This window comes from Saccopteryx leptura, chromosome 1 (genome assembly GCF_036850995.1).
Source record: "Saccopteryx leptura isolate mSacLep1 chromosome 1, mSacLep1_pri_phased_curated, whole genome shotgun sequence".
Classification (NCBI taxonomy): Eukaryota; Metazoa; Chordata; class Mammalia; order Chiroptera; family Emballonuridae; genus Saccopteryx; species Saccopteryx leptura.
Window position 1 is genome coordinate 386,594,829 of NC_089503.1, and position 18,646 is coordinate 386,613,474.

Below are 18,646 nucleotides of genomic sequence, written 5' to 3' on the forward strand. Positions count from 1 at the left end.
CTCCTCTAAGGGAGGGTTCATTCTCTTCCAGCCCTGCTCCAGCCACCAGTGACCTGACCTTGCCCAGCGTGCTGGGGTTTGCCACTGAAGGCTGAATGTGCCCAGAGCTGTCGGCCCCATCTACGTCACTGTGGACGAGCCTAGGGTATTTCTTCCAAGTAGCAGGTAAACTGATCTCATTTAACCATGTCTTGCCTGAATAGTCAGGTTTTTTATTCTTCCCTCGAAGATCTCTGTTGTGGATGTTGATAGTCCTATTTTCTGCTGCTTTGTTTAATATAAAGTGTTGCCTTTATTCCTTCTGCCTCAATGCCTCATTCATATTTCAGGCTGGGACCTACTCCTAATTTAGAGCTCTCTTTCTCCTTTTACCCAACTTCTATTATGAATTTACCTTTGCCACCCAGCTTAGTGTATCCCAAGGTTCTCTTTACCATGCCATAGTTGCAGAGCTCCAGGGAAAAGCACCCTGGTATCATCTCTCCAGGCTGAGGAGAACAGAAGCTCCATATCCACGCATGCTGCAGATGGCTTCTCCAGTCTACCTGAATCATTACCAGCTAGAAGCAGTGGTCATTGGGACTTGATTGAAGATATGCTGTCAGTGACACACTACGTGAGGAAAGTCTTGCTGTTTTGCCTATGAAAGAGACAACAAGAGGGGAGGATTTATGCAAGTCATTCGCTGAGTTTGCTATAGAAAAAAATCTACTGATGGATAAACTTATTTCGGTGTGTACTGATGGTGCTCCGTGCATGGTGGGGAAAAACAGGGGATTCGTAGCGCTTCTTCATGAACATGAAAAGAGACCCATCCTAAGTTTTCACTGCATCCTACATCAGGAGGCTCTTTGTGCTCAGATGTGTGGCAAGCAGCTTGGTGAGGTGATGTCGCTGGTCATTCGGGTGGTCAACTTTATTGTTGCCCGAGCTTTAAATGATCGCCAGTTTAAAACACTGCTGGATGAAGTTGGGAATAATTATCCTGGTCTGCTTCTGCACAGCAATGTGCGCTGGTTGTCAAGAGGGAAGGTGCTCAGCCATTTTGAGGCTTGTCTGAGCGAAATTCGGACGTTTCTTAAAATGAAAAACGTCGAGCATCCTGAGTTAGCTAACACTGAGTGGCTCCTGAAGTTCTATTATCTCGTGGACATGACTGAACATCTAAACCAGCTCAATATGAAAATGCAAGGCATTGGAAATACAGTCTTATCCCTTCAACAAGCAGTGTTTGCATTTGAAAACAAGCTGGAACTCTTCATCACTGACATTGAAACAGGTTGTTTACTACACTTTGAAAAACTGGGAGAGTTTAAAGATGCATGCACAGCAAGTGACCCTGCTCAACATCTTGATCTCCAGCAGCTAGCGGGCTTCACATCTAATCTCCTGCAGTCAGTCATTCAAAGCGCACTTTGGAGAATTCCGTGAGCGCACTCGTCTTATTAAGTTCATCACCCATCCACAAGAGTGTGCAGTGGACAGCGCCGACCTGAGTTACATCCCCAGTGTCTCCATCAGAGATTTTGAGCTACAAGCTGCTGACCTGAAGGCCTCAGACATGTGGGTGAATAAATTAAAGTCACTGAATGAAGATTTGGAAACATTTGCACAACAGCAAACAGAGTTGGCAAGCAAACACAAGTGGGGAGAAATGAAAAAACTTCAACCTGCGGACCAGCTGACTGTCAAAACTTGGAACGCGCTTCCCATCACATACCACACACTGCAGCGTGTGAGTATTGCTGCACTGACAATGTTTGGCTCTATGTATGCATGTGAGCAGTCTTTCTCACATCTAAAGAACGTTAAGACCAACCTATGATCACATTTAACAGATGGAAGTCTCAATGCCTGCATGAAGCTTAACCTCACCACATATCATCCAGACTACAAAGCCATCAGCAAAACCATGCAGCACCAGAAGTCACATTAATGGTAAGAAGTACTTTATTCATCATTGGTTAGCAACAGCATAACAATGTTATTAAAAAGAATTCAGAGACTTATTGTACTTTAAAAGTGTTGGTCTTACATAAAATACACGCATTTACTTGTCTTTAGTGTTAAACATATTGTATGGCTCTCACGGAATTATATTTTCAAATATGTGGCATTCGTGGCTCTCTCAGCCAAAAAGGTTCCTGACACCTGGCCTAGAGGCCCCCCTCTTGTCTGGGCCAGTCCTCAGCTTCTCAATTGGAGGAAACACTAAGAAGCCAAGAGTGGTCCCGGGGTGGCGCCCTGTTGTGTGTATTGCTCTGTTCTGGGGCTGCGAGACCCGGGAGGCCCCACTGAGCAGGAGGAAAGGGAGCGGATCTTTGTCCTCAGCGCTGTGGCCACGCTGGGGCGCCTCCTACTGGCTCTGGGACGTGGACTGAGCTGGGAGCAGCCCGGCGGCTCCCCAGCTACGGGTTGGAGGGGAGGAGCTCTGGGAGCCGCGCGTGGGCCGCGAGTTCCACCTCTCCTGCTCTGTCCTGTCCGCGAAGGCCACCCCCAGGATAACTGAGAAGTAGAGGCCGTTCCCACCGCTCCCTGTTTCTTCCGGGTGCTCTTTCTCAGCGTTTGCACAAAGTATTTGCATAACTTGTTGTCAGAGGAGACAGGGTAAGCTGGTGACAAGCTCATCTTGGCAGAGTCCTGGGTCTGCAGGGGAGGAGACTTTCTATATAAAACCTTTGATATGTGCTTCTGCGTGCCAGGATGACCTTTTCAAGTATAATTTACTCTAAACATTTTTCTCATTTGCAAGACCCTCCCCAGTCCAAGCCCCGGGGACACAGCAGGGGCTGTGTGAGGGGCCCAAACTCCGGTCCCCCGTGTTCCCTGGCACAGGTGCCCACAGTGCTCACACCTGAGAGCCCACACTCTGTCCCCAGGCTGATAACCTGTCACTAGGCAACACTTTGCTCCCAGACATGGACCCAAGTCCTTTTGAGGGGCCCTCTCTCTACTGTCCCTGCACTGACACGCCCTCCTGCACTGTCCCTGCCCGGGGACTTCTCCATCCTCCCTCTCTCCCGGTTCACTGACACACATTTTTAAACGTATTTATTTCATTGTTTACTGCCTGTCCCTCCTTGAGACTATAAGCTCCCTGAGGACAAGGACAGGGATGTGATGTTCACAGCTGCATTTCCATAGCCCTGAAAGCGCCTGGTTGTTAATTTTACAACATCTGTTTAGTGAATGAATGAGGGGATAAAAGCACATGCGGAATGACTCACTCATACGAGGATTCTCACCAACACACATGGACTCACACTCACACACTCACAGTCACTCACACACACTTTTGAACCCAGCTTTTATGTGGACATCATGTTCTGAACACTTCCTGTGTCATTATCGTATTCTGTTTTTAATGTCCATTTTATGAGTGACATTTTCATATATACAAGAAGTTTAAAAGGATAGTGCAATTGTCACTTCAGATTTAATAGTTTTAACATTTATCAATATTTATCTCATGTATATGACACATTGCAGTTGTATAATTTTTGCTGAATCACTGAAAATCCCTTGCAGGCATCATAACTGTAACGAACATTCTCCCCAAACAATATTATTCCTACAATAATAATAATAATATTAGTATTCTAATACTGAGGAAAATATTTGTAACTCCTATACATTTTCAAATTTCAAGGTCACATAAAACCATATTAATTATCCTTAAATATAGATTTATAAGTTTTTTTTAATCTCTTATTTGGTAACACATTTTAATGTCTACCTAATCTTCCACAGTGTCCACATTCATTTTGGGACTAAGGGACAAAGTCCACAGCTTCCTTAGGCCCTCTGTCCTCACAGGAAAACAGAAGACGGCCCTTGTGTCAGGGTCACACATGACATGTCCCTGAAATGTTTCTTGCGAAGCAGGTGTTGGGCAAACTTAACACTTATTGTGAATTCACACCCACCACACAAGGGTCCACAGTGAGTTCACTAAGTCCTTACTTCCCTCCTTAACCAGGGACTGCACCTCACAATCAGGGAGTAAAGAACTGTCCACACACTAGAACTAACACTGACCACCCCAAACCTCCTCATCCCCATCGACAGAGCCCAAGTGAGAGCCCCAGACTCCTGCCCCTCCCACCTCCCTCTCTCACACTCACCACCATCTGCCCTGAATCCACTAGGACTGACCTCATTCTTTCCTTTTCCTTGTCTGTCTCAGTCACCCCTGGTCTCCCAAACATCCTGCATGCTCATCTCCACAGGCTCCATGCACCCCTACTCTGTCTCCCCTCACACCCCCTCCCCAGCTCCTGAAACCTTCCCACTGTGTCCCCCAGAGGTCTCAGCCCAGGATCAGCCAAATCCACACAGTCCTCCCAGGGTGTTCCTGCACCTGCAGCTCTGACAGGGACCTGGGTCTCCCTGAGGACACGGCTCCCTCCGAAGTCCTGCCCTGGGGGTGTCTCCCTCCCACAGACCTTGTGCCCTGGGCCTGGAGGTGGGTGGGGTGAAAGATGAAACTGAGCCAGGCCATTGACCCTCTGAAGGCTGACTTAGGGTCCAGGCTCCCTGACACCCTCTCTGAGCTTTCCTTACTCTGCCCTGGGTCTGGGACGCCTCCAGCCAACCTTCCTTCTCTCTCTCCATCATTTGGATGACCGCACTGAGCACTTGCAACTTCTAGGATGTACATGCTCCTGTTGAAATGCACAGTGACACACGGCTTCCCTGGGCTTCTCTGTATTGAGGATGTGGGGGACTCACAGACAAACTCAGGGCTACTGAATGAAGATCATTTCACAATGTAACAATCCCGAGTCACAGACACACTGTGTGGGAAGTAGAATTCAGGAGCTCTGTGAGTCTGACTGCAGTGCTGGTTAGACACATTTCTGTACCAAGGGGCCAAAATCACTTCTATGCAGATCAGCTTCCTGAAGTTCAGGGTTCCCAAGACTGTGCTCCCCACTGGGGTTCACAGACAACAGGGATACTGGTCTCTGAGAATCTCCATCCCGTGTTTTCAGACACAGCTCCTCCAGGGTTAAGAGAAACCCTGTCCCTCCATTTCCAGGGCGAGCTTGCTCTCTGATTTCAAGTTCCGGGGAGTGAGTTTTCTTCTAGAAGAGTTCGAGCAGGGGTCCCCAAACTTTTTACACAGGGGGCCAGTTCACTGTCCCTCAGACCGTTGGGGGGGCCGCCACATACAGTGGTCCTCTCACTGACCACCAGTGAAAGAGGTGCCCCTTCCAAAAGTGCGGCGGGGGCTGGATAAATGGTTTCAGGGGGCTACATGCGGCCTGCGGGCCATAGTTTTGGGACGCCTGGTCCAAGGGGAGAGATAAGGGGCGGGAGGCAGTCTCACGTCCCCAGGCCTGAATTTCAGGGTCTCAGCCGGAGGGTTGAATCTCAGCCGGAAGCTCAGGGTTGGGGAGTACTGATCTTCTCGGGTTTTTTTTTTTGTTTTTTGTTTTTTTTTGAAGCTGGAAACAGGGAGAGACAGTCAGACAGAGATGGGCGCTTCTCCTGTGTGCCCTGGCCGGGAATCGAACCCGGGTCCCCCGCACGCCAGGCCGACGCTCTACCGCTGAGCCAACCGGCCAGGGCCTCGATCTTCTCGGTTTTTACGTCTGTCGGGTTCTCCGTCCAGGATACTCAAGAAGCGGACCCAGCTGTCACTGCCATTGGGTGTCCGGTTTCTAGTGAAGCCTATCAGCGTCACCGCCGTGCCGGTTATTAGGTCTTCGCGGATTCGTCCTACCCCGAATCTCCCCTGATCCTGAGATGGGTTTCCCTCCTCCTGCTGCTCTCGGGGTCCCTGGTTCTGAACCCGACCTGGGCGGGTGAGTGCGGGTCGGGAGGGAACGGCCTCTTCAGAAGGAGCGAGGGGACCCGGCGGGGGCGCAGGACCCCCTGTAGCGGGCGTGTCTATCACCCCGGCCTGACCTCAGAGCCCAGAGCGATTCCTGCCTCGGGGTCGCCTAGTCCTGACCCCGCTCCCTGCTCTGTCGCGCCTCTTTTCCATCTCCGAGACCCCTTTCCTTCTGTCCTGCAACCAGAGACTGGGACCCACACAGGGAGGAGAGTCGCCGATTCTCAGCCCCTCCCCGTCCCCAGGTCCCCACTCCCTGAGATATTTCAGCACCGCCGTGTCCCGGCCCGGCCGCGGGGAGCCCCGGTTCATCGCTGTCGGCTACGTGGACGACACGGAGTTCAAGCGGTTAGACAACGAGGCCTCGAGCCCGAGGACGGAGCAGCCGTGGGTGGAGCAGAAGGACCCGCGGTATTGGGACCGCGAGACGCGGCGCGCCAAGGGCAACGCACAGATTTCCCGAGTGAACCTGAACGCCCTGCGCGGCTACTACAACCAGAGCGAGGACGGTGAGCCACGCGGGCGGGTCCCGGTCACGACCCCATCCCCACGGACGGGCCGGGGTCGCCCAAGTGCCCCGGTCGAGCTCCACTCTAGCCCTCGGGATTCCCCACACCGCACCCGGGAGGAGCCCGCGGGGATTTAGTATAATTTTCTGTTTAGGTTTTTAATCCCCGCGGTCGGGAAGGGGGCGGGGCCGAGTGGGCGGGGCTGACCGCGGGGCGGGGTCAGGGTCTCACACCCTCCAGTGGATGCTCGGCTGCGACATGGACCGGGACGGGCGCCTCCTCCGCGGGTACAGTCAGCTCGCCTACGACGGTACCGACTACATCGCCCTGAACGAGGACCTGCGCTCCTGGACCGCGGCCGACGCGGCGGCTCAGATCACCCGGCGCGAGTGGGAGGAGATGGGTGAGGCGGAGAACTGGAGGAGCTACCTGGAGGGGGAGTGCGTGCAGTGGCTCCGCCTTTACCTGGAAAAGGGGAAGGAGACGCTGCAGCGCGCAGGTACCAGGGCCGCGGGGCTCCCTCCTCTCCCCTCGGGCTGCGGCTCCTACACGGAGACAGGAAATGGACCGGGGTCAGAACACCCTCCTTTGGGTCAAGACATTCAGTCCCCTGGGTTTTCAGATCCGGGACCAGAAAGCAACTTCCCCTTCTCTCAGGGACAATTAGGTGCAGTCTCTGTGGGACTGAGAGGAGACCAACCCTGAAATAACCGATCAGGGGTTCCCTTGCACCTTGACAGTGGCCCTGGAATCCATGGGGACTTTCTCAGACCTTCTCCCCACCCCCCCACCCCCCACCCCCGCAGTATGTCTGAGGTCTGAACCCGGCCTTTTGGCCTACACTCAGGTCAAAACCAGAAATCCCTTTTCTCCTTTCAGAGACCTACCTCCTACCTGGGCTGTGTCACTCTGACTCTAGAACTTTCTAAAAACTAAGATCATCTGGTTGGCTCAGTGGTAGAGCATCAGCCTAGTGTGTGGATGTCCCCGTCCAAATCCAGATCAGGGCATACAGGAGAAGCAAACATCTGCTTCTCCACCCCTCTTCTTCCCCTTCTCTCTTTCTCTCTATCTCTCTTTTTCTTCCCCTTCTTCAGCCATGGATCATTGTTTCCAGGGAGTTGGTCCAGGCACTGAGGAAAGCTTGTGGCCTCTGCTTTATGCACTAAAAATAGCTTTGTTGCTGAGCAACATCCACAGATGGGCAGTAAATGGCCCTGTACCGGGCTTACCCTGACTTGTGGGGGTCACATATGGGAGTCTGTCTCGCTGCCTCCTGTCCTCTCACTTAAACAGCAACAACAACAACTTGGAGACGTTCCCAGGTGCCTCTATCCAGGCTGGTGTCTGGGTTTTGTGCTCCCTCCTCCACCCCAGCTGTCCTGTCACCTCTCAGGAAGGTCCCATGAGTGCTGTAGAGTGGCCCGTTATACTTTGCTTAACGGATTCAAGGTTTCAGAATTTTCTTGACTGTCTCATACCCTCCAAAGGGTGACCCACCACCCCCTCTCTGACCATGAAGTCACCCTGAGATGCTGGGCCCTGGGCTTCTACCCTGTGGAGATCACCCTGACCTGGCAGCGTGACGGGCAGGACCTGACCCAGGACATGGAGTTTGTGGAGACCAGGCCTGCGGGGGATGGAACCTTCCAGAAGTGGCGGCTGTGGTGGTGCCCCCTGGAGAGGAGCAGAGCTACACGTGCCATGTGCAGCACGAGGGACTGCCCGAGCCCCTGACCCTGAGATGGGGTGAGGAGGGGACGTGGGCACAGAGCCTCTTCTCAGGGAGCAGGGGCCTCTGGAGGACTTCAGCAGGGTCAGGGCTGCGGCCTGGGGGTCAGGGCCCTGACCTTCCCTTCCCTTCCCAGAGCCTCCTCAGGCCACCATCCCCACTGTGGTCATCATTGCTGTCCTGGTCCTTGGAGCTGTGGTCACTGGAGCTGTGGTGGGGGGAGCTGTGATGTGGAGGAGGAGGCGCTCAGGTAGGGAAGGTGGGGTCTGAGTTTATTTTCCTTCAAGTGGTTTTAGTCCAGGAAGGAATGTGTCCACTTAATGGGAAATGCTGTCCCCACATGTGTGCTTGCCCAGTCTGGAGCAGTTTGCTAACACTGACTCTTCAGTGAGGCACGTGTGAACATGAGGGACAGATTTGTTACCTTGATGGATCTGGTGATGGGGACCTGGTTTTTAACAGTCACAGATCAGAGGGGAGGGTCCTGCCTAGGACAGACCTTCAGAAGGATGGGTGGTCCAGTCCCCACACAAATACTTTTCTCAGGTTTCCTGATCCTGTCCTGGGTTGTAGTTACAGTTCTAGAAACTTCTCTGGGGCCCAGAACTAGGGGTTCCTTTAGGACCTCATGGCCCTGCCTCCTCCCTGGTCTCTCATGAAATGTTTTCTTCCTGCAGGTGGGAAAGGAGGGAGCTATGCTCTGGCAGCCAGTAAGTATGGAGGGGGTGACCCCCAAGACCCTGTGACAGTGAGAACTGGAGCCATGGGGGACCCCACTCCCCATAGTTCCACCTTTAGTCTTCTGTCCCGGGGGCTCTGACCATGTCCTGTTGTGTTCTACCCCAGGCAGTGACAGCACTCAGGGCTCTGATGTGTCTCTCACGGCTTCTAAAGATGAGACCCTGACGTGGGGAGGGGGTGGGACAGAGGGGACAGGACTGGGTGATGGGGATTCTCTGGGACATTTTGAGCATGAGGTGGGCTATTGAGAATGCCACCAGTTACAGCCACTGACCTGAATTATAATAGTTTGTGATATTTCCTTCTACAGCATGGGACAGCTGCCTTGTCGGGAACTGAGTGACGGAAGATGCTTCACACACACACACACACACACACACACACACACACACACACCCCCGCCAGCTGTGTTTGTGACTTCAGGAACATCTCTCCTCTTTCTGCAAAGGGCATCTGAACGTGTCTGCACTCCTGTGAGCATAATGTGAGGGGGTGGGAGACTGGCCCCCCCTGCCCCCAGGTCCTCTCTCCACACTTCCCTGTCCAGCAGAGGCGGGGTTGAGCCATCTTCATCCCTGTCTGTACTTCGTGGAGCACTGAGGGCAGCGTCTCTCTTTCTTAATGAAATTAAACTCCAGGTGTGAATGTGTCTGACTTCTGTGCAGAATTCAGGATGTGCAGAGCGGGGTCCACTGTAGATTTAGGGGGAGCAGCCTGGGAAAGTGCAGGTGCATTGCGGTCAGTGTGAGGACACCTTGTGCTGCAGCTGCCACAGGACAGCTGTGGTCTGAGGCCCCATCAATAGAGATGCGTCTCTAGCGCAGGGAGCTGCCCCACACGGACCACTCAGGAACCACGACTGGTTGTGTGCAGACGTGTGGCACTGTTGTTCACGTGGGGACATCACTGAAGTCAGATCAGGAACACTGCTGGCCTTGGGAGCCTGTGTCGTGTGGGGAGAGACAGGTGTGTATGAGGCACAGTAAACAGGGAGGTGTCTGTGTCAGAAGGGGGAGGTGTCCTGGGAAAACGCAGTGGGGAAGGCGATCCTGAGTGTGGGCTGTGGGGACGGGAAGATGGTTGTTATTTTATTTTAGCAAGAGAGAGGCAGAGATAGAGACTGAAAAAGGAGAAAAATGAGAAGCATCAACTCAGAGCTGTGGTATTTTTAGTTGTTCATTGATTGCATCTTATATGTGCCTCTGGGGGCTCCAGCCAAACCAGTGACCCCCTTGCTCAAGCCAGTGACCTTGAGCTTCAAGACAGCAATTTTGGGCTCAAGCTAGTGACTCTGGGATCATGTCTGTGATCCCATCCTCAAGGTGGCAACCTGGGGGTTTCAAACCTGGGACCTCAGTGTACAGGTCAACACTTGATCCACTGCGCCAGCACTAGTCAGGATAAAGATGGTTGTGTTTGGGTGGTCAGTGTGGGCCTCCCTAGAAAGGTGACCTTGAGGAAAGATGTGAAGGATATGAGGAAACCCACAAGGATGTATACAGGAAGTGCTGTCCAGGTAGGAACCTGCAGTGCAAATGCCCTGGGGCAGGAGAGTGAGGTGTCTGGGAAGAGCGAGGTGCTCTGTGTGGGAATTGGGCAGAGAGTGATGGAGATGGACAGAGACACAGCCAGACCACGTGGCCTGAGGACGGTAGAAGGGCAGGGGCTGTGGTCTGAGTGAGGTGGTAGAGTTGAGAACAGGAGACATGGTCTGACGTCCACTTTAAACTGTTGCTGTGGCTGCTGTACTGAGAACAGATGTGGAGGTGAGGAGGGCAGTGGGGAGCAGTGGGGTGTTTGCAGGCTTATGACTGCAGGTGCTTCCACGGGGTGAACAGTGGACATAGTGGGCATGGTGGGATCTGGTCCCTTCTGAAGATGGACTTCACAACTTCCTAGTGGGTTGATCTGAGGTGAGAGAGAGGAGTCAAGGTCACCAAACAGCTCAGAGGATAAAAGTAGACGGAGTTGCTGTCAGTAGAGATGGGGAAAGTTCTGGAAGGAGCGTATCTGAGGGGATATCAGAGGCATTATTGTAAGAGATGGTGGAGCTGAGACGTCTGTTAGAAATACAGGGGAATGGTCTGATTGGCAGCTGGACAGATGAGTCTGGAAATGAGAAAAGATAACGGCTGGAGAAGTAGACTTAGGAGGCGACACATAGAAAGAATATTTAAAGCCTTGACAATGGAGGAGGAGACCCAGCAGTGATGGCTGCAGGAGACAAAGGAAGAAGGACTGACCAGGACCCAGTGCTGAGCGATCTGCTCAGACCCACACCAGAGCGGACGGCACAGTTCTGTCTCCCCTTCTATTTCCAGCTACTTCCGAAGCTCCCTGAACCCCATTGTTAAGGGTTTTTGTATGGAAGTTTCCCTATATGGACATGATTGATTAAGTCATTGGCCATTGATGATTGGACTCCCCAGAGGTGGACAGTGAGGCTGAAAGCTCCAGCCGTCTCATCAAGCTTGGTCTCTGGTGACCAGCCCCATCCTGAAGCTACCCAGGACCTCAGCCACGGGCCATCTCATGAGCATCCCAGAGACACTCCTGTCACCCAGGGGAGTCTGAGGGCTTTAGGAGCTCTGTGCCAGGAACATGGAGCAGAGGGCAAATATTTTCTATTATACACAGGTCTTTGACCACAGGTCCATGGACAGAAAAAGTGTCATAACAGTTAAAAGATGCTGGCTCTCCCGGGGTCATGTCCACACCGTTCCCTTCCCCTCCTCCTTCTTCCCCCCTCCCCCCAGGCACGTGTTCCTTCCCTCTCTCTCCCCTAAGCTCTAAGGGTCCCCACAGACTTGCAACCAGGGGAGCAGTGGGCAGTGGCAGCTCGCCCTGGGCCAACCCCCCTGAACCTGTCTCCCAGGTCCTGTCCTCTAACCTTCTTCCTGCCCGGCCAGGACATTCTCCCCTTACTTGCTGAGAACACCTGCGGGCACGTGAGCAGGGTCCACTCAGTCGGTAGCCATCAGTCCAGTCCGCCCTCCTGTTAAGGACATGCACGTGGACTATAAATTTATGAAAGATGCTCAACATGTTTAGTCAGAGGGGAAATTCAAATTAACCCACAGTGAGCTATCTGCACCCCTCCAGAATGGATAAATGAAAAAGACAGACAAAATCAATTGTTGGCAACAGTTTTGACTTACTCTATCTTATAGACAGGTGGGACAAAAGCTGGTTTACAACTGTTTGTATGAAAAATAATACAATGATAAATAATACAAGAATAAACTTTGTTTTGGGTACTCACAACTGTAAATCTACTTTTGGCCTTCCTTTTGTTACTAGTGTGAGAGTCAGTGGATTCGAATACTTTGAAAAATGCTTTTGCAGTGGATAGAGCAGGGGTCGGAAAACTTTTTGGCTGAGAAAGCCATGAATACCACTTTTTTTTTTTTTAACAGAGACAGAGAGTCAGAGAGAGGGATAGACAGGGACAGACAGGAACAGAGAGATGGAAGTATCAATCATTAGTTTTTCGTTGTGCATTGCAACACCTTAGTTGTTCATTGATTGCTTTCTCATATGTGCCTTGACCATGGGCCTTCAGCAGACCGAGTAACCCCTTGCTCGAGCCAGTGACCTTGGGTCCAAGCTGGTGAGCTTTTGCTCAAACCAGATGAGCCCACACTCAAGCTAGTGACCTCGGGGTCTCGAACCTGGGTCCTGGGCATCTCAGTCCAATGCTCTATCCACTGCGCATCACCTTGTCAGGCTGAATACCACATATTTTATTTTATTTTATTTTATAAATAAATTTTTATTTTAATGGGGTGACATCAATAAATCAGGGTACATACATTCAAAGAAAAACATTTCCAGGTTATCTTGTCATTTAGTTCTGTTGCATACCCATCACCCGAAGAGAGATCGTCCTCCGCCACCCTCCATCCAGTTCTCTCTGTACCCCTCCCCCTCCCCCTCTCCCTCCTTCCCTCCCCCCACCCCCATAGCCACCACACTCCTGTTCATGCCTCTTAGTCTCGCTATTATGTCCCACCAATGTATGGAATCCTGCAGTTCCTGTTTTTTTCTGATTCGCTTATTTCACCCCGCACAATGCTACCAAGACTCCACCATTCCGCTATAAGTGATCCAATGTCACCATTTCTCCTAGCTGAATAATATACCATGGTGTATATGTGCCCCATCTTATTCATCCAGTCCTCTATTTTTTTTACAGTGATTAAAAGCCTTTAAGCAAACTCTTGGCCAATACAGCAAGAATCCATAAATGAGTAGTGTTCTTAACATGTTCCCCAAGTCCAAGTTGGCCCCATCACCATGCCAAATCCCTGAAAAATGCAACCCAACCACAGTTCAGTCTGTTAGGAGCTGTCACAGGGAGCAGGAGTCCAGGAAAGTTCCCCACAGGAAAAGTCCGTATGGCACTGGAATTGTTGTCACCGTTCTATACTTTGCAGCTCATGTCCAAGTCCCAATGACTGCTGCTTCTAGCTGGTAATGATTCAGGTAGACTGGAAAAAGCCATTTGCAGCATGTGTGGATATGGAGCTTCTGTTCTCCTCTGCCTGGAGAGTTGAGACCAGGTTGCTTTTCCCTGGAGCTCTGTGACTGTGGCCTGGTAAAGAGAACCTTGGGATACACTAAGCTGGGTGGCAAAGGTAAATTCATAATACAAGTTGGCAAAAGGAGGAAAAAGAGCTCTAAATTAAGAGTAGGTCTCAGCCTGAAATATGAGTGGGGAATTGAGGTAGGAGGGATAAAGGAAACACTATATATTAAGCAAAGCAGCAGAAAATAGGACTATCAACACCCACAACAGAGATCTTTGAGGGAAGAATAAAAAACCTGACTATTCAGGCAAAGCATAGTTTAAGTGGCCCTTGTGCAAATGAGATCAGTTTACCTGCTTCTTGGAAGAAATACCCTAGGCTCGTCCACAGTGTCGTAGATGGGGCCGACGGCCCTGGGCACCTTCAGCCTTCAGTGGCAAACCCCAGCTTTCTGGGCAAGGTTAGGTCATAGGTGGCTGGAGCAGGGCTGGAAGAGACTGAACCCTCCCTTAGAGGAGCGAGGGGGAAGCCTACCTTCCAGTGTCCCTGTTTCCTCACAGCAGAGGCGTGTAAGCCTGGCAGGCTTTAGCTCAATGACCTTCCTTTCCACTATTGAAGCAGGACCCAGATGGCATCCTATGAGACCATCCTATGAATACCACATATTTTAAAATGTAATTTTGTGAGAGCCATACAATATGTTTAACACTAAAGACAAGTAAATCTGTGCATTTTATGTAAGACCAACACTTTTAAAGTACAATAAGTCTCTGAATTCTTTTTAATAACGTTGTTATGCTGTTGCTAAACAATGATGAATAAAGTACTTCTTACCATTAATGCAACTTCTGGTGCTGCATGGTTTTGCTGATGGCTTTGTAGTCTGGTTGATATGTGGTGAGATTAAGCTTCATGCAGGCGTTGAGACTTCCATCCATTAAATGTGATCGTAGATTGGTCTTAACGTTCTTTAGATGTGAGAAAGACTCTCACATGCATACGTAGAGCCAAACATTGTCAGTGCAGCAATACTCACATGCTGCAGTGTGTGGTATGTGACGGGAAGCGCGTTCCAAGTTTTTACAGTCAGCTGGTCCGCAGGTTGAAGTTTTTTCATTTCTCCCCACTTGTGTTTGCTCGCCAACTCTGCTTGATGTCGTGCAAGTCTTTCCAAATCTTCATTCAGTGACTTGAACTTATTCACCCACATGTCTGAGGCCTTCAGGTCAGCAGCTTGTAGCTCAAAATCTCTGACGGAGACACCAGGGATGTAACTCAGGTTGTCGCTGTCCACTGCACACTCGTGTGGATGGGTGATGAACTTAATAAGACGAGTGTGCTCATGAAATTCTCCAAAGCGCACTTTGAATGACTGACTGCAGGAGATTAGATGTGAAGCCCGCTAGCTGCTGGAGATCAAGATGTTGAGCAGGGTCACTTGCTGTGCATGCATCTTTAAACTCTCCCAGTGTTTCAAAGTGTAGTAAACGACCTGTTTCAATGTCGGTAATGAAGAGTTCCAGCTTGTTTTCAAATGCAAACACTGCTTGTTGAAGGGATAAGACTGTATTTCCAATGCCTTGCATTTTCACATTGAGCTGGTTCAGATGTTCAGTCATGTCCATGAGATAGTAGAACCTCAGGAGCCACTCAGTGTTAGCTAACTCAGGATGCTCAACGTTTTTCATTTCTAGAAAAGTCCGGATTTCACTCAGACAAGCCACGAAATGGCTGAGCACCTTCCCTCTTGACAACCAATGCACATTGCTGTGCAGAAGCCGACCAGGATAATTATTCCCAACTTCATCCAGCAGTGTTTTAAACTGGCGATCATTTAAAGCTCAAGCAACAATAAAGTTGACCACCCGAATGAGCAGCGACATCACCTCACCAAGCTGCTCACCACGCATCTGAGCACAAAGTGCCTCCTGATGTAGGATGCACTGAAAACTTAGCATGGGTCTCTTTTTATGTTCATGAAGAAGCGCTACAAATCCTCTGTTTTCCCCCACCATGCATGGAGCACCACGGTACAGACCGAAATAAGTTTATCCATTGGTAGATTTTTTTCTTTAGCGAACTCAGTGAAAGACTTGAATAAATCCTTCCCTCTAGTTGTCTCTTTCATAGGCAAAACAGCAAGACTTTCCTCACATAGTGTGTCACCGACAGCATACCTTGCAATCACGCTGAACTGGGATAAATGGCTTACGTCTGTTGACTCATCCAAAGCGAGAGAAAAGAATGGTGCTGCATTTATGTCCTTCACTTGTGTTGCCTCAGTTTGATTTGCCATCATGATAGTATGATCGTGAATAGTTCTTATCGACAGAGGCATGTCTTTTATTCATTTGATTATCTAGTCTTTATCTGAAAAGTCGTCAAGAAGTTCATTGGCAACATCAAGCATGAATGTTTTGGCATACTCCCCATCTGTGAATGGCTTTCCGTTTCTCACAATTGCTAAAGCACCAGCAAAGCTAGCCGAATTCCAGTCACCTTGTTGGGTCCAAACACGGAGTTGCTGCTGACTAGCTTGCACTCTGCACAGTAGCTCTTGACATGCTTTCTTCTTGCTGTCCCCTGCTGGATATTTTGATGCAAATATAGTATGGCGTTTGTCGAAGTGCCACTTTATATTTGACTGTTTCATCAATGCAGTTTCATCGATGCAATTTTATCATTGCATATTAGACACACTGCAGAACCTGCTCTCTCCACAAAGGTGAATTCCTCTGTCCATTCCTGATGAAAAGTACGATACTCCTCATCTATTTTCTTTTAGCCATCTTCTTCGTCAAAAAGGTTTCTGCAATTAGCTAGCTGACTACTTGATTAAAAGGAGGGAAGTTTACTTCTGACCTCAAAACGACCCATGTACATTATGCATTATCCAATAAAAATTTGGTGTTGTCCCGGAGGACAGCTGTGATCGGCTCCAGCCACCTGCAACCACGAACGTCAGCGGTAAGAAATGAATGGATTGTAATACATGAGAATGTTTTATATTTTTAACGATATTATTTTTTTTATTAAAGATTTGTCTGTGAGCCAGATGCAAACATCAAAAGAGCCACATCTGGCTCGTGAGCCATGGGTTCCCGACCCCTGATCTACACCCTGTCTCTTACATTCTGTTTGCCTTTACTTGGACTGACCCGGACACTAATGGAGCCCAGCAACTTACATAGACTGTCTTACCCCAGGGGTTCAGAGACAGCCCTAACCTGTTTGTGCAGACACTAGCTCAGGATTTCATAGCATGCAATCTCAAAACTAGTACTCTCTTACAATATGTAGATAACCTACTCCTCTGCAGCCCCTCCCTGCCTGCCTCAAGGAGACTCACCTCCACCCTTCTTATCTTCCTCGCTATGAAGAGATATCGTGTCTTCTCTGCTAAAGCTCAACTTCACTCTCAGTCTGTAGTCCAGGGGTCCCCAAACTATGGCCCGCGGGCCGCATTCGGCCCCCTGAGGCCATTTATCCGGCCCCCACCGCACTTCCGGAAGGGGCACCTCTTTCATTGGTGGTCAGTGAGAGGAGCATAGTTCCCATTGAAATACTGGTCAGTTTGTTGATTTAAATTTACTTGTTCTTTATTCTAAATATTGTATTTCCCATTTTGTTTTTTTACTTTAAAATAAGATATGTGCAGTGTGCATAGGGATTTGTTCATAGTTTTTTTTATAGTCCGGCCCTCCAACGGTCTGAGGGACAGTGAACTGGCCCCCTGTGTAAAAAGTTTGGGGACCCCTGCTGTAGTCTATCTGGGCATCATCTTAACCCTCACCACCTGAGGTCTCACCCTAGATCGAACTTAGACCCTCCACAGTCTCCAACCACCTACCACCACATATAAAATCCTTTCTTTCCTCGGTCTAATAGGCTTCTTTAGACACTGGATTCCCAATTTTGCTCCTCAATCAAACCCCTCAATGGGATCTCCTGAGCATGGCTTTTAAGGAACGGGAAAAGGCAGACAGCGCAAAAGAGATTGTGCAAAATACCAGCTCTTGGCAGCTTCCCTTAAAGTCTCCAGTGCCCCTAAGGGGCCTTGTAAGACTCCACCAGGGACCTGCTTCCAGTGTGGAAACGAAGGTCATTGGGCATGAAGCCTGTCCGGCTCCTCAGCCCTGCCAGGGCCTTGTCCTCACTGTGGGAAAGGGACACTGGAAGGTAGACTGCCCCCTCGTTCCTCTAAGGGGGGGTTCTGTCTCTTCTAGCCCTGCTCCAGCCACCTGTGACCTATCACCATCGAAGAGCCTAGGGTAGCCATCCGAGTAGCAGGTAAGCTGATCTCATTTCTTTTTTTTTTTTTAATTAATTAATTTATTTATTTATTCGTTTTTAGAGAGGAGAGGCAGAGGGAGAGAGACAGAGAGGTAGTGAGAGGAGGGAGAGACAGAAGGGGGGAGGAGCTGGAAGCATCAACTCCCATATGTGCCTTGACCAGGCAAGCCCAGGGTTTCAAACCGGCGACCTCAGCATTTCCAGGTCGACGCTTTATCCACTGTGCTACCACAGGTCAGGCTGATCTCATTTCTTATAGACACAGGGGCCACTTACTCTGCCTTGCCCAAATATTCAGGTCCTGCTCGTCCCCTAAAGATCTCTGTTGTGGGTGTTGATGGTCTTATTTCCTCCCTATTGGCCATGGATCCACTGCCTTGTCTGACACATGGCGTCTCTTTGCACACTTTTCTCCTCCTGCCTCGATGCCCTACGCCTGGTTTAGGATCGGGACCTACTCTCCAAATTCAGTCTCTCTCTCTTTCACCTCCCGTCCTCTGAGTCGGCCCTGTTACTGCTTCTTGGTGAGCCAGATTTGCCCAATTCTGTTATAAATTTACCTCTACCACCCAGCATAGTGAATCCCAAGGTTCTCCTCACCACCCCCACGGCGGCAAAACTCCCGGGAAAGGCCCCCTGGTTTCACGTCTCCAGGTTAAAGAAAACGGAAGCTCCATCTCCACACATGCCTACAGGTGACCCTTCCAGTCAACCTGAATCACCGCCCAGATACGCCTGCTCCCCCTGAGGGCCCAGCAAGGTCAGTCTGACTAAAGTCCCAGAAGAAGAACAGTCTGAGCCTGAGTGACTGTGATCACCCCCTGACAGCAGACAGGACGGAGATTCCAGCTGCTCTATTCTTTCTTACCTCCTTACCCTTAAAGGCATACTCTGCCCCATACCCTCCCTCTTAACATCCTCTCTTCTAAAAAAACTCTCTTAATCTTAATTAAAATCTGGTAATCAAGACTAACTCCTCCTATGCAGCTGACTGCTGGATGTG

General features: G+C 50.2%; 1 protein-coding gene, 1 long non-coding RNA gene and 1 pseudogene across 2 annotated transcripts in view; 2 read left to right on the forward strand and 1 right to left on the reverse strand.

Moving 5' to 3' along the window:
- LOC136387728 (uncharacterized) overlaps window positions 1-18,646 on the forward strand; it is a 132,740-nt gene that overhangs the window by 42,167 nt on the left and 71,927 nt on the right. The gene's annotated exons all lie outside the window — the stretch shown is intronic.
- The window catches only part of LOC136387721 (patr class I histocompatibility antigen, A-126 alpha chain-like), a 155,809-nt gene that overhangs the window by 42,159 nt on the left and 95,004 nt on the right, over window positions 1-18,646 (reverse strand). The gene's annotated exons all lie outside the window — the stretch shown is intronic.
- The window catches only part of LOC136388487 (class I histocompatibility antigen, Gogo-B*0103 alpha chain-like), a 31,042-nt pseudogene that overhangs the window by 5,441 nt on the left and 6,955 nt on the right, over window positions 1-18,646 (forward strand).